General features: G+C 40.7%; 1 long non-coding RNA gene across 1 annotated transcript in view; it reads left to right on the forward strand.

Moving 5' to 3' along the window:
• The window catches only part of LOC130542918 (uncharacterized), a 38728-nt gene extending 26438 nt beyond the window's left edge, over positions 1 to 12290 (forward strand). Inside the window, exon 5 of the long non-coding RNA XR_008957831.1 lies at positions 12205 to 12290. This is a non-coding gene — a long non-coding RNA (uncharacterized LOC130542918). The remainder of the gene's footprint in view (positions 1 to 12204) is intronic.
• Positions 12291 to 12632: the final 342 nt, after the last annotated feature.

Below are 12632 nucleotides of genomic sequence, written 5' to 3' on the forward strand. Positions count from 1 at the left end.
TGAAGTTTTATAACTGTTGTCTATTCACATGGCCTCCAGAATGCCCCCCACCCCGATCCCTGCCAACAGTTTTTGGCCACAGTTGGACAAGCATAGATGCCTGGTTCATTCAGCACCTCTATCCAGGGAAATTGGAAATGGATTCAGAAAGGCTAGTTTTTCTCTAGATTTGAGTAGAAATGTAACATCTAAAGTCAGGAGTGGTGGTTCCTATTTCTCTGTGTGGATGGAGAGTAGAGAGAGCCTACAGGGAGGGAAAAGGGGAGGAGAAGAAGAAGAAGGGGAGGGGAAGGAGAAGGGAGAGGAAGAGGAGGAAGAAGAGGAGAGCTGTGGGGGATGGGGGGGGAGGGGGACCAGATATGGAAGAGGAAGCAGTGACAAGAGACCGTAAGCAGGAGAGTACTTCCCGGGGTCCTGAAGGATTCACTGTTCGGTTTTTTCCTTAGGTCCAGATTTAATTCATATAACCATTTCCACCTTTTCCCTCAAGCTACTTTGGTATGATTCCCACAACCTGCAAGGAAAGAATACTAAATAGCACTAAAGAGAAAACAGGAGTGTCTTTTGTCCGGTATTATTTCAAATAAGTCTGGAATTCAAACTCCCTAGATTGCCAGAGCCCACCTGCACCTGCTGAGATCTGTGTCTCATTTCTGGACTCTTCAGTTGAGTAATTGTGGAGTCCCCCTCTTCAGCCTTAGATCACTTCAGTTGTTCCACTTTACCATTTGGGTTTCTTCTGAAAGCAGGGGTTGGCAGACTGCCTTGGGGGAGTCCCCTCATTACCCAGGCTCGACCTTCTTCCATCACTCCTGACCATAAGTGCACACCCTGCAGAACCGTAGCTGGCAGGGGCCTCAGCAATGAGCTGGTGCAAGCCCCTCATTTAATAGATAAGAAAACAGAGTTTCTGAGGGATGAAGAGGCTTATTTGACATTACATGATAAATCTGTAGCAAAACCAGGACCAGAACCATCCAACATTAGACTGTTCCCCAAGCACTAGCGGCTGAATTGAGCATCTGTACTGGGCCACAGCCAAGGGGAAAAAACAAAGCTGTGGGGAAATGGTGATAAATTTTGAGACAAAAAGCAATTTTCATCAGTTCTCGTCTTCTTGGGAGGTGGCTGAGAGTTCGTGTTCTCTCTCACAAAGCACTCAGCTCTGCTCCCACAGCAAAAATCATATTCAACTTTTCATGGCCTTGATTTTTAGGGCCAGGATAGTAAATAAGAGGAGAGCTTTGAGCTTAATTGGAACTTCTTTTGTAAAACAGAATGGAAGGGTCACTTAAATGTCAAAACATTTTCTAGTGATCTGGGCAACTTACCTTCCTGAAAGCAATTGCCCAATTTTTCACCGTGACATTTGCATTGTAGGAAGGCTTACGAGGAATTAGAAATCACACCAGGCCAGGTTTTCATCCTCTGCAGCAGTGAAAGTAGGGAATTCCCACAGAGGTTTTGGAAATTTTTTTTTTTTTGGTGTTTCTTTCAATCACGTCTGGCCTTAATCTTGGTTTCCAAGCTATTTCATGAGCCATACTTTTTCTATGTAGAAATTGCTGTCACTAAATCACTTCGGAGTCCAAATTCCAACAAATTACTGAGACAAATTTATTAATCTTAAAGCAGTCAAATGAAGATTCATTCTCAACAAAATTAATAATCTAACATCAAAACCGTATTCACGGAGCTGTTTTGGTGGGTGGTAACGTACGCAGTATTCATTTTGTTATTTTAACTGGTGGTCACTGGCATGCACTTCTAATTAATCACCCCCTGTCTTGTGTATTGGAAGAGAACAGTGAATTTAGCTGAACTCTGTTTCAGAACTTAATTGTTCAGGGCTATGGTATTTTGAGATCTGAAGTTTAGCTTGCTTGGTAAAAAATAGTTAAAGTGAATTCATAGTTCATCCAAGGTGTCAGGGAAAACAGGTAAAATGCTTACCTCATTCCCTCATTCCCTTGTCAGGGCAGCCCCGTAGGGCAGGCGTTATTTCCCACTCTTATACTCCTTTTATAGTTGAGACAAGAGGGACTCAGGGCAGTTGAGGAAGTTAAGATCCTGCAGCTTCTTTCTGGATGAGCTGGAACGTCCTCCTAAGTTTTTTTGACTCTGTAGCCGATGCTGTCTTCTCTGCCAGGATGCATCCAACAACCGGTCCGCAGCAGTTTATTTATTCGTTAATTAACTTACTCATTGACAGTTCATGGAGTCCCTACAATACTGGGATCAGATCGGTCTGGCAGTACCGAGATGAATAAGACCAAGACCCTACCCTGGGGGTGGGAGGTGGAGGTGGTTACACATGGAAACAGATGATCACCAAACTATGGGGCCACCTCTGTCACCGGGCTATAGACACAAAGTAACCCTTATGAGGACCGTTTCATTTGCTAATACATTTTACTTATTTCTCCACTAAAGTCATATTGTTGGTATTCTTTGAGTTGCTTTGGGTAATTCAAAAGAGTAGAACTGACTTTATTTTGTTTTAATAGCCTTTTGCAAGTAGCCCAACATTAGGTTTTACCTTATTTATCTTGTTGATTTCTGAGCCAGGGATTTTGTAAAAGATACAGCAAGCCAGGCGGACATGTCATCCCAGGGATGACTTAGGTTAAGAGGATAGTCGAGAGACCTTTTCTCTCTTTCAGGAAGCTGGGCAATCAACACCCTTGTTGCATCACTACTTTTCCGTGTGTGTTATTCTTGCAAACATTTTCCTTTGAAATCCCTTAAGATATAACTTTGAAAACCAATATTTTCTTGAGTTTTATGTTTCTTTTCCCCCAGAACATTTATTGAGCTCCTACTAGCTTTTAGCTACTGCTAGAAGCATTGGTATATGCAAAGGAGGAAAATTTATTTGAAGGAAGCCCGTTTTCACTCATTACAACAAGTGATTTCATCCTCTATAAATTGGGAGATAAGAGCTGCCGGGCATATTCATCAGGGCCGCACTTGGGATCAAATGAGGTAATGATATGCAAAATTATTTTGGGAATTCTATCTGATAAATATTATAGCTCTTGTAAAGATAAACTTATGTGTTCCAAAGTATATAGTTCATAAATTGCAAAGCCGTTGTGTGTGGTTTGATGGACCAAAAGATGTCATTTTTGGCAAATTCTAATTGATCAGACATCTTACTGGTGTGAATGACTTCCTCAAAGACATTTGTTTTATGAGTCTAGGTATTGAACTTTCTCATAGCAGTTTTTAAAGCACATCTATTTGAATGGGCTTCTGTTTTCTATAATGCTTCTGATTCAGCGCAACTAGAAACCAGTTTGATCATCGTTCATTTGGTCTTCCTAAAACTCTAGTACATATCAGATGACAACAAAAATAAGCGAAAGCTTTCGGCACCACCAAATTAAAAGTGTAAAAGCTTTGTAAAGCCAGGAATTTAACTTTTCACAAAGATGGGCCCCCTGGCTGTGGGAATAACTCTGATCAACAGGGTTGTCACAGTCCCAGACCTGTCGTACTGTACTTAAATGCTGCTACAATTTGTTCTAGAAAGTGCATCAGAATCAAATGATTAAATCTGAGCCTTGGCTGCTGTGAAAGTTTCAAACAACCATATAAAAGGAGACAGGCTTGTGTTGTCAGCACCTACAAGTACAGCACAAATGTGCTGAAGGAGTGGGTAATTAATGATCTCAGAGATTGGGGGGCTGAGCCAAGAATGGTTCAGGGTGGGGCTGCTTCCTCCTCGCTGGAGCTGGCTGGTGTTAGTGGAAGTTACTGCTGGAGCTGTGGATTGCCTCTGGGAGCGTGTCAATACCTCTTTCTAATTCAAGTTACTATTTCCAAAGGCTATAAAGGAGAGTCCATTTGGTATGGGCTGCCTGGAAAAATAAAGTAAAACACCCAGTGGGCAATTGGTATTATAAAATTATTGCATAGAAAGCATCTAAGAATGAAGAGAGAAACGGGGCAGGGGAAACCTATTCTTCTATTTCCAGATAAATGGCAGAATCTGGCAATAAAGTTTTATTGCTCATGAAGTAAGAGTGCTTTGATATAAGAGTTCTAAGGAGGCTTAGAATGCTACAGATGAATTCTTTAAACCACAGGCACCATCCGTGAGAACGCATAGGGGGCAGGCATTGAGGGAAGGAAGGGAGGGGAATAGTGGGAAGTTAGGTTTGGGGATCAGCTCTCCTACTCATCCTGCAACAGCTAACTTTGCTTCCAAACCTTTTTGTTTGAGATTTTCATTTTGCCATCATATTATTTGTAAAGTGCAAAGATCTTTTTTTCCCCTTAGTATTCTTAGATTTATAGGCATGTGTTTTTTTTTTTTTTTTTAAGGATGGAACTTATTGATTTTACTTTATTTTCTTTCTTCTTTCAAATTTTATTTTTTAAATTTAATTTCAACTAATTAACATATAAACATATTATTTGTTTCAGAGGTACAGTTCAGTGATTCGTCAGTTGCATATAGCACCCAGTGCCCAGTACATCACATGCCCTCCTTAATGTCCATCCCCCCACCCCACTGCCCTCCAGCAACTCTCAGTTTGTTTCCTGTAGTCAAGAGTGTCTTATGGTTTGTCCTCCTCTCTGATTTTGTCTTGTTTTATTTTTCCCTGCCTTCCCCTATGATCCTCTGTGTTGTTTCTTAAATTCCACATGAGCGAGATCATATGGTTATTGTTTTTCTCTGATTGGCTTATTTCTTTTAGCAAAATACCTTCTAGTTCCATCCACATCATTGTAAATGGCAAGATTTCATTTTTTTTGGTGGCTGAGTTGCACTACTAGGTATTTACGCCTAAGATACAAATGTAGTGATCCGAAGGGGTACCTACACCCCAATGTTTATAGCGGCCATGTCCACAATAGCCAAACTATGGAAGGAGCCCAGGAGTCCATTGACAGATGAATGGATAAAGAAGATGTGGTATATATATATATACAATGGAACACTACTCAGCCATAAAAAAATGAAATCTAGCCTTATGTTTTGTTATTGTGGATTAAGGATACTGTCTTACCTCTCTGAAGGTTTCAATTACGTTTTTTTCGAAGTTTCTATTTATTGCAATATTTTTGTTTCCCTTCAGTTATTTTTTTACTTTTTAGATGTCTTAACTTCTCTCTTTCATGTTGGAAACCTTTCCTCAAAAGCCTTATGATCCTTGGCTTCCAGTCATTTTTTAGAATGAGACAATAAAAGATTGGCAGAGTTAGAATGGCAAAAATCAAGAAGGCAGGAAACAGCAGTTGCTGGAGAGGATGTGGAGAAAGGGGATCCCTCCTACATTGTTGGTGGGGATGCAGGTTGGTGCAGCCACTCTGGAAAACAGTGTGGAGGTCCCTTAAAAAGTTAAAAATTGAGCTACCCTATGACCAGCCATTGCAATACTGGGTATTTACCCCAAAGATACAGAAGTAGTGAAGAGAAGGGCCATATGCACCCCAATGTTCATAGCAACATTGTCCACAATAGCTAAATCGTGAAAGGAACCGAGATGCCCTTCAACAGATGACTGGATTAAGAAGTTGTGGTCCATATATACAATGGAATATTACTCAGCTATCAGAAAGTATGAGTTCTCAACATTTGCTGCAACATGGACGGCACTGGAGGAGATAATGCTAAGTGAAATAAGTCAAGCAGAGAAAGACAATTATCATATGGTTTCTCTCATCTATGGAACATAAGAACTAGGAAGATCGGTAGGGGAAGAAAGGGATGAAGAAAGGGGGGGTAATCAGAAGGGGGAGTGAAGCATGGGAGACTATGGACTCTGAGAAACAAACTGAGGGCTTCAGAGGGGAGGGGGGTGGGGGAATGGGATAGACTGGTGATGGGTAGTAAGGAGGGCACATATTGCATGGTGCACTGGGTGTTATATGCAACTAATGAATCATCGAACCTTGCATCAGAAACCAGGGATGTACTGTATGGTGACTAACATAATGTAACAAAAAAACATTAAATAAATAAATAAATAAGCAAACAAATAAATAAATAAATAAAAGGGTGGCAGGTAACTATGTATATAAGAAAGGCTTATCACTGAATGGCTTTTTTACTGAGGTACCTCCCCCCCCCCCACCGTCAGTACATGTGTCAGAATTTTCTCTTGGTTTGGTCAGTTTCCTATCTGAAAAGTGTTGTATTGAGAATAGGGGCATTTTGGAGGAAGCAAGCAAGGATCTCAGCATTGACTTAACGCCCCTATTCTCAGTACAACACACTGACCCTCAGTTCTGCCTATGTCTTCAGCTCATAATCCTTCTGGTTCACTCTTTTTAAGAGCATAAACCTGTCTTCTATTGGACTGGGAGAGACTTCTGGGGTTCTAAATAAATTCTGTGTAGATTTTCAATTGATCCTCTAGTTTTTAATTTGAAAAAGGGTGCTTACAGATGCATTTAGGTTAAGGATTTTAAGAGAAGGTAATAATCTTGATTATCTGGGTGGTCTCTCAATGTCATTACAAATATCCTTACAACAGAGAGGCAAAGAAAAGTAATACAGACAAACAGAGGAGACAGGGATGTGGCTACAAGTCAAGGAATGGCCGCAGCTGCCAGAAGCCGGAAGAGCCAGGGAAGGGCTCCTCACTAGAGTCTCTAGAGGGAGCATGGCCCTGCTTACACCTTGATTTTGAACTTCTGTCCCCAGAACTGTGAGAAAATAAATTTCTGTTGTTTTAAGCCACACAATTTATGATAATCTGTGATAGCAGCCACAGAAAACTAATACAAGTCTTAGTAAAGGAGAACTCTCAGTGTCACCTTTCTGTTAATCCCTAATACATGGGTTTTAAGAAACAGAAAATGAAATCCTCTGATCATATTTCGGCCAAAGATTTTTGCCAAAGACCAGTTAACGCTTTCATAAACTATGGTAGCTGTCATTCAGGACAAAAACAGGCCATAATGCTGAGACTGTTGCATATTGTCAGAGGTCGATCCCTCATTTCTACCCTTGTGAGCAACACAATGTATGAAAAAGACTAGAGTCTTGAAATTAGATCTTGGCTCAACTCTTAGCTCTCTCATTTACTAGTGGTGTGATCTTGAGCATACCACCTAACATCTTACCTTGCAACATGGAATAAACGTGCTGGTACTACCTTCAGATACACCTCGGGGTGCCTGGGTGGCACAGTCGGTTAAGCAAGTGTCTGACTCTTGGTTTTGGCTCAAGTCATGATCTCAGGATCATGAGATTGAGCCCCACATTGGGCTCGGTGCTCAGCCTGGAGTTTGCTGGAGATCATCTCCCTATCCCTCTCCCTCTGTTCCTCCCTCTATTCATGCTCTCCCTCTCTCTCCCCTCCCCAAATAAATAAATAAATAAATAAATAAAATCTTTAAAAAAAGACACACTTCAAAGGAACTGTGTTTCCTTCATCAAGATCTTTCTTGGGCAAATCTAAGCTCATTTATGTATTCCTTTAATGCAATCCAGAACCTCATTAACTCAGGGCACACTAAGATGGTAGTGTGAAGAATGTAAGTTTTTCCAGTTTGGAATAATTTGGCTCATATTAAGATGTGGATGATTTAATATAGTAATTTTTTAAACCAAAGGAATGAATCTCTAATGGTAGAAATGTATACATTATGGCTGACTATTGAGGGTGATTTTTTTAGTCAGAATAAAATTTTATGTGTAAATTTCAGGAATGATCTATTGATAAATCTGCCCTTTTTCATCAGTATTTTTTTCTGTCTCATTAGGCACAAAAAGCATAGGGGAGAGGGTAGGAGGAATACAGTTATAAAAATAATGAAAGAATAGGATTCATCATCTTATGTTATTATTGCAGTCTAGAAGGGTTTACTGTTAGAACAAGGCTTATTTCCCCTTCTGTGGGAGAGAAATCAATTGCAAACCGCGAGGGATAAACAATCCCTGTTATAGATCTTAAAGAGTGGAGTTGTGAACATTAAAATTTCCACGAACAGCCGCAGACCATCTCTAACTTATCAAGCTGGATTGAAGCCAAAATTCACAGCTGCTCTTTCTTCTCAACTTTGCAGAAGCAGCTTGTCTGAGGAATTAGTCTTACTCTGTATTTCTTGTGGGGGATGTGCTCCTTTTGACTTAATACGAATTAAAATATTTGTCACTCAATAGTTTCAAATGCCCATTTTTCTTTTATTGAAGTATACTTGACACACAATGTTACCTTAGTTTCATCAATTGCTCACATTTACATTTAATCTTTTAAAAGTATTTTATCCATCCTTTCGGAGGATTTATGGGTGGTGGGGTCGGATCACAGAATGATTGCGGTGATCACAGCTGTTACTGCTCTAAGAGCATCGTGAGTGATGATGAGACGGATTCTCTGATGTGTAGACCAGATGTGTTGTTGCTGGAAGGAATAACAGCTGATTTCCTTTGTCTCTTGTTCTGTGACAAGCGGAGGACGATTAAACAGGTGGATTCCAAAATGGGAGGCATTGAGAGGCTGCAAGCCGGTGGTCAGGTGGCTGGACAGTTGAAGATGGACTATCTGATCAAAACAAAGGGGCATTCCGGCTGGTGCAGTAAGGCAGGAACAGGGTCAGTGGTGTTCTGGTAAATGTTGTACATTAGTCTCTATGGAAGAAGAAAGATCCTGATTTGTAGTATTTCATGATGTTTGTGAAATAAATACTCCCAGTAAGGCTGATTTTAAACTACAATGTGATGTCAATTGGCTCACAAAATTTCTGAAAATTTTGACATTTAGCACAGACAAGCTGGTATAACCCAGGGCTAGCAGATCACATCTTTAGCAGGATAGGGGCTAAAATAGGTTTTTTGTTTTCCGGGTTTGTTGTCGTTGTTTTATGATGGAATCTTCCACTGTAAATGGAAGTGGTTTAGGTCTGAGCTGCAATCTAATGGCACAGGGTCCTGGAGATGTTTGGACACTGAGAGGTCAGGACACTGTGGCATCTGGGCTTTGACCTTATACAGGCATTATTACAACTAGTAACATTCTAAGCATGTATTGGCGGGTTCAAGGCCATTGTGATTTTTATGGATCCTGTGAATGCCTCAGATAACATCATGTTACATCTCTCTGTGGCCAGTGATGGTATGTATTGTGTCCTGTCCTTATAGAATGGGGTACCAATTTCTTTTTTGCCTCTAAAGACATGAGGGGGCACTCATATGCCCTCTACTGTCATTAAGCATTTGTTCAGTGGTAACATCAGACTGTGCAGCTGCTGTGGGGCTGTGGACCTGTACTGGTTTCTGCATCTAAGTATACTTGCGGTAAGGATTTCTTAACATGCTACTATTGTTTCTGAGAAAGAATATTTGTATGACAATATGTCAACAAATGGTAAAGTGTGACTGCCGACAGACGCTAAAGTTCTGAGGGTTTCTCAATTGTCCCAAGTGGCAGAGGAAGGTCCTAATGCATCTTCCAGGAGCACCAGGCTCCTTTGGGGAATGCCTTGAAAGCGCTGTCGTTGGCAGCAGGTGCTCCAATACGCTGTAACTGACTGTAGCTGAGACCCATCTCTGGAGAAACAGGGAAGAGGTCATTGGAGGCACTGTCCTCCCGGATATGATGTCATACGCTTCCATGCTGGGTGCTGACCAATGAAGAACCTCATCAGAAACCACAGGTGTTTGCACTGATCCTGTGGATCCCGTGGCCTGCAGGTCAAATCCAATCCTTGTCCTACTTCTGTAAAGTTGTACTGTAATGGGGCTATGCCCATTCATTTGCTTGTTATCCAGCGTAGCTTTTGTGCTAAGATTTGTCAGAGACTGCACAGCCTGCAAAGTCAACAGCCTTTACTATCGGGCCCTTCACAGAGCTATTTCGGTCCCTCCTGTTTCTCTTCTCCACTGCCCCACATCCTCACTTTCCTGATTTCTCTACTGCCATGTTGGCCACCATGTGGTGTGATGAAGGTGTTAGCTAATGCTTCCATGGTAATCATATTGCAATGTATAAATGTATCACATTGACACATTGTACACTTTAAACTTACACGGTCTTATATATCAATTACATTTCAATACAAAAAATAATAGGGACTAACTGAAATATTTTGGATAGCACATTGTGGCTGTTTCTGTCTTGGGCTTTATTTCAGGTTATAGTACTTCCATGATGCTAATGAGAACAGAAGAGTTTTTTAAAAAAATAAAGAATGATGGTCAATGTTAAGCATGGAATCTTTCTTATATTTAGATTCTCTCTTGAAAAATAGGAGAACTTGGCTAGAGGGGAGAAAAAAGAGATTTTCAAAGAACTTCATTAGTTTCAGTTTTGGAAGAAAGAACTGATTTTTCTTCCTTTGGAAAATTTTTCCTTTCCCAGGAATTGGAAAATACACCATGCACTTCTGACAAAAAAAAAACAGACCCTCCCCTTGCTTTTTGAGATTTTTATTAGTTATAATCACCAGGTTTGTTCTTAACAAGAGATATGGACACCAGCTATTTACTTCCCACAAGCTCGGTTAAAGTGTAAAAATTTCATGCTTGGGGCATATGACACCCTCCAAATATTTGAATCAAGGTTGGACAATGGACTAAGGAGCCTGCATTCATTTTCTAGGGCTACTGTAATGAAATACCACTAACTGAGTGGCTTCAAATGACAGAAATATATTCTCTCACAGTTCTAGAGGCTGGAAGTCCAAAGTTAAGGTATCAGCAGGGAACCTGTATGGGGGAATCCTTCCTTGTCTCTTCCTCCTGGCAGCCCCAGCATTCCTTCCTTTATGGAAGCATTACCCCAATATTTGCCTCAGTCTTTATGGGCCGTCTGCCCTCGGTGTCTGTGTCCAAATTTCTCTCTTCTTCCGAGGACACTGGTCATCATGGATTAGGCGCCCACCCCCAATGACTACATCTTCATTTGATCACATCTGCAGAGATCTTACCTCCAAAAAGATCACTTTCACAAGTACTAGGAGGGTAAGGGCATCAATATATCTTTTGAGGGGACACAATTCGAGCCATAACAGTGACCAAATATTTATGAACCATGACCAGACACAAAAGAATGAGAGAAGCCACCCACAATCTCTATCTTGGAAATCTGAGATCAAAGCAAAATAGAGTTTTCTTTTTTGAGAGGATCTCACGGATGAGGACTGTGAACAGCCAAAGCCATGAACAAACTGAAATTATAAAGGAGCAGAAAAGATCGAAATAGGTGGAGGGCATAAAAGAGAGCTGATGTGCATGGTGGCCCAGGGATGAAGAGGGCCAGGAAAGAGAAGGAATAGTTTGTGTGCAGCTTCAATTTTTCAAACGAGCAACCTTATAGTCCAGCCCCCCCCCCCCCATGAGAGAACCCAGGTGGTTTTTTGTTATGTGAAAATGAAAGAACAAAGCCCTAACATCTGTTGTCAGGTCGGTCCACAAGATTTAGGCAGGGAGGCTCAGGTTGGGACGTGGGAAGATGGCCAGGGGAGAAGGAGCAAGAGCTGCTCACTCCTTCATTTCCCATGTTGTATGTGCCTTGGTGCTGATCTTTGTTTTCTGCCATGGATTCTCACAGGCAGCCTTTGTTGGTAAAATCACACGGACCTTCAAATCCAGCCAGAACAAAGGATGAGGAAAAGCTCTTAGTGATATTACATCCCTTTATTAAGTCGTGTATCTCTCGTTCTTCTGGGCTCAGTGAGACAAATAGAAAGATAAGCAGAGTGTAAGTACACACACACACACACACACACACACACACACACACACTCCTCTTTTTTTTTTTTTTTTTTTTTGGCTTCTTAAATTGACTCTCCAGTCTTAACTAAAAATTCTCCCTAGCTATTTGGGGTAGAGAACCCAGCTGCAGGTGCAGGGTAGACTCTTCCTCACAACTGGAGACTGCTGTCGCTCCCTCCTAAAGAGTCTGCATATTATTTTCCATACTCTCGAGTGCAATATTCTTGTGCCCTCCCGAAGATACAAACTAAATTGCAAGCAGCTTCAGCTTTTCTTCCCGATCAATAGAAACAATCATGTGGGTTTCAGCTTTCCAAGAAGGTGGCTCTGTTCAAACTCCAGAAAATCTGAGGAAAATTTTCTAGAAACAGTTTTCATTTTCCCTAATGGATTTGCTTTGGCACTTTCAAACTGAGGTGGGAACCTTTTTTTTTTTTTTTTTTAATTCTTAAAAACTTTTAGGATGGGAACTTTCATCCTTGCTCTCCAAAGATAATGTCTTCACTCATGTTTGTGACTTTCACTTTCAGGTGCAGAACAAAGCTGCATGCTACTTTTGACTTTGCCAAGAATTTTCTATCCAAATGTCTTTATCTCTCAATCTTTCACAGAGCTATTTGAGGTAAGGGTGTTCCGTTTTATTGAGAAGCCTTTTACCAATTGCCAGAGTTTCTTTTATGTGAACCCTGGCATACTTTAGTAGCTCGGTTGTAAAATCTTTACAGTCAGGTTATGTCAGGATCTGAAAATGATGTATGAACATTGTCAAACAGAAGATACATCTTGTGGGAAAAAAACAACTATATTATGTGGTTGCCTGGCACATTTAAATCGGTAATGCTTTGTTTTAACTCCAAGATAACAGTTTCTATGTTTGATAAAAACGAATTATGTTTTTAAAATTCTGTATAACACACTTTGAAACATTCTCTCATATTCCTGAAAAATTTACTTTATT

The sequence above is a fragment of the Ursus arctos genome, unplaced genomic scaffold (assembly GCF_023065955.2).
Source record: "Ursus arctos isolate Adak ecotype North America unplaced genomic scaffold, UrsArc2.0 scaffold_10, whole genome shotgun sequence".
Lineage (NCBI taxonomy): Eukaryota > Metazoa > Chordata > Mammalia > Carnivora > Ursidae > Ursus > Ursus arctos.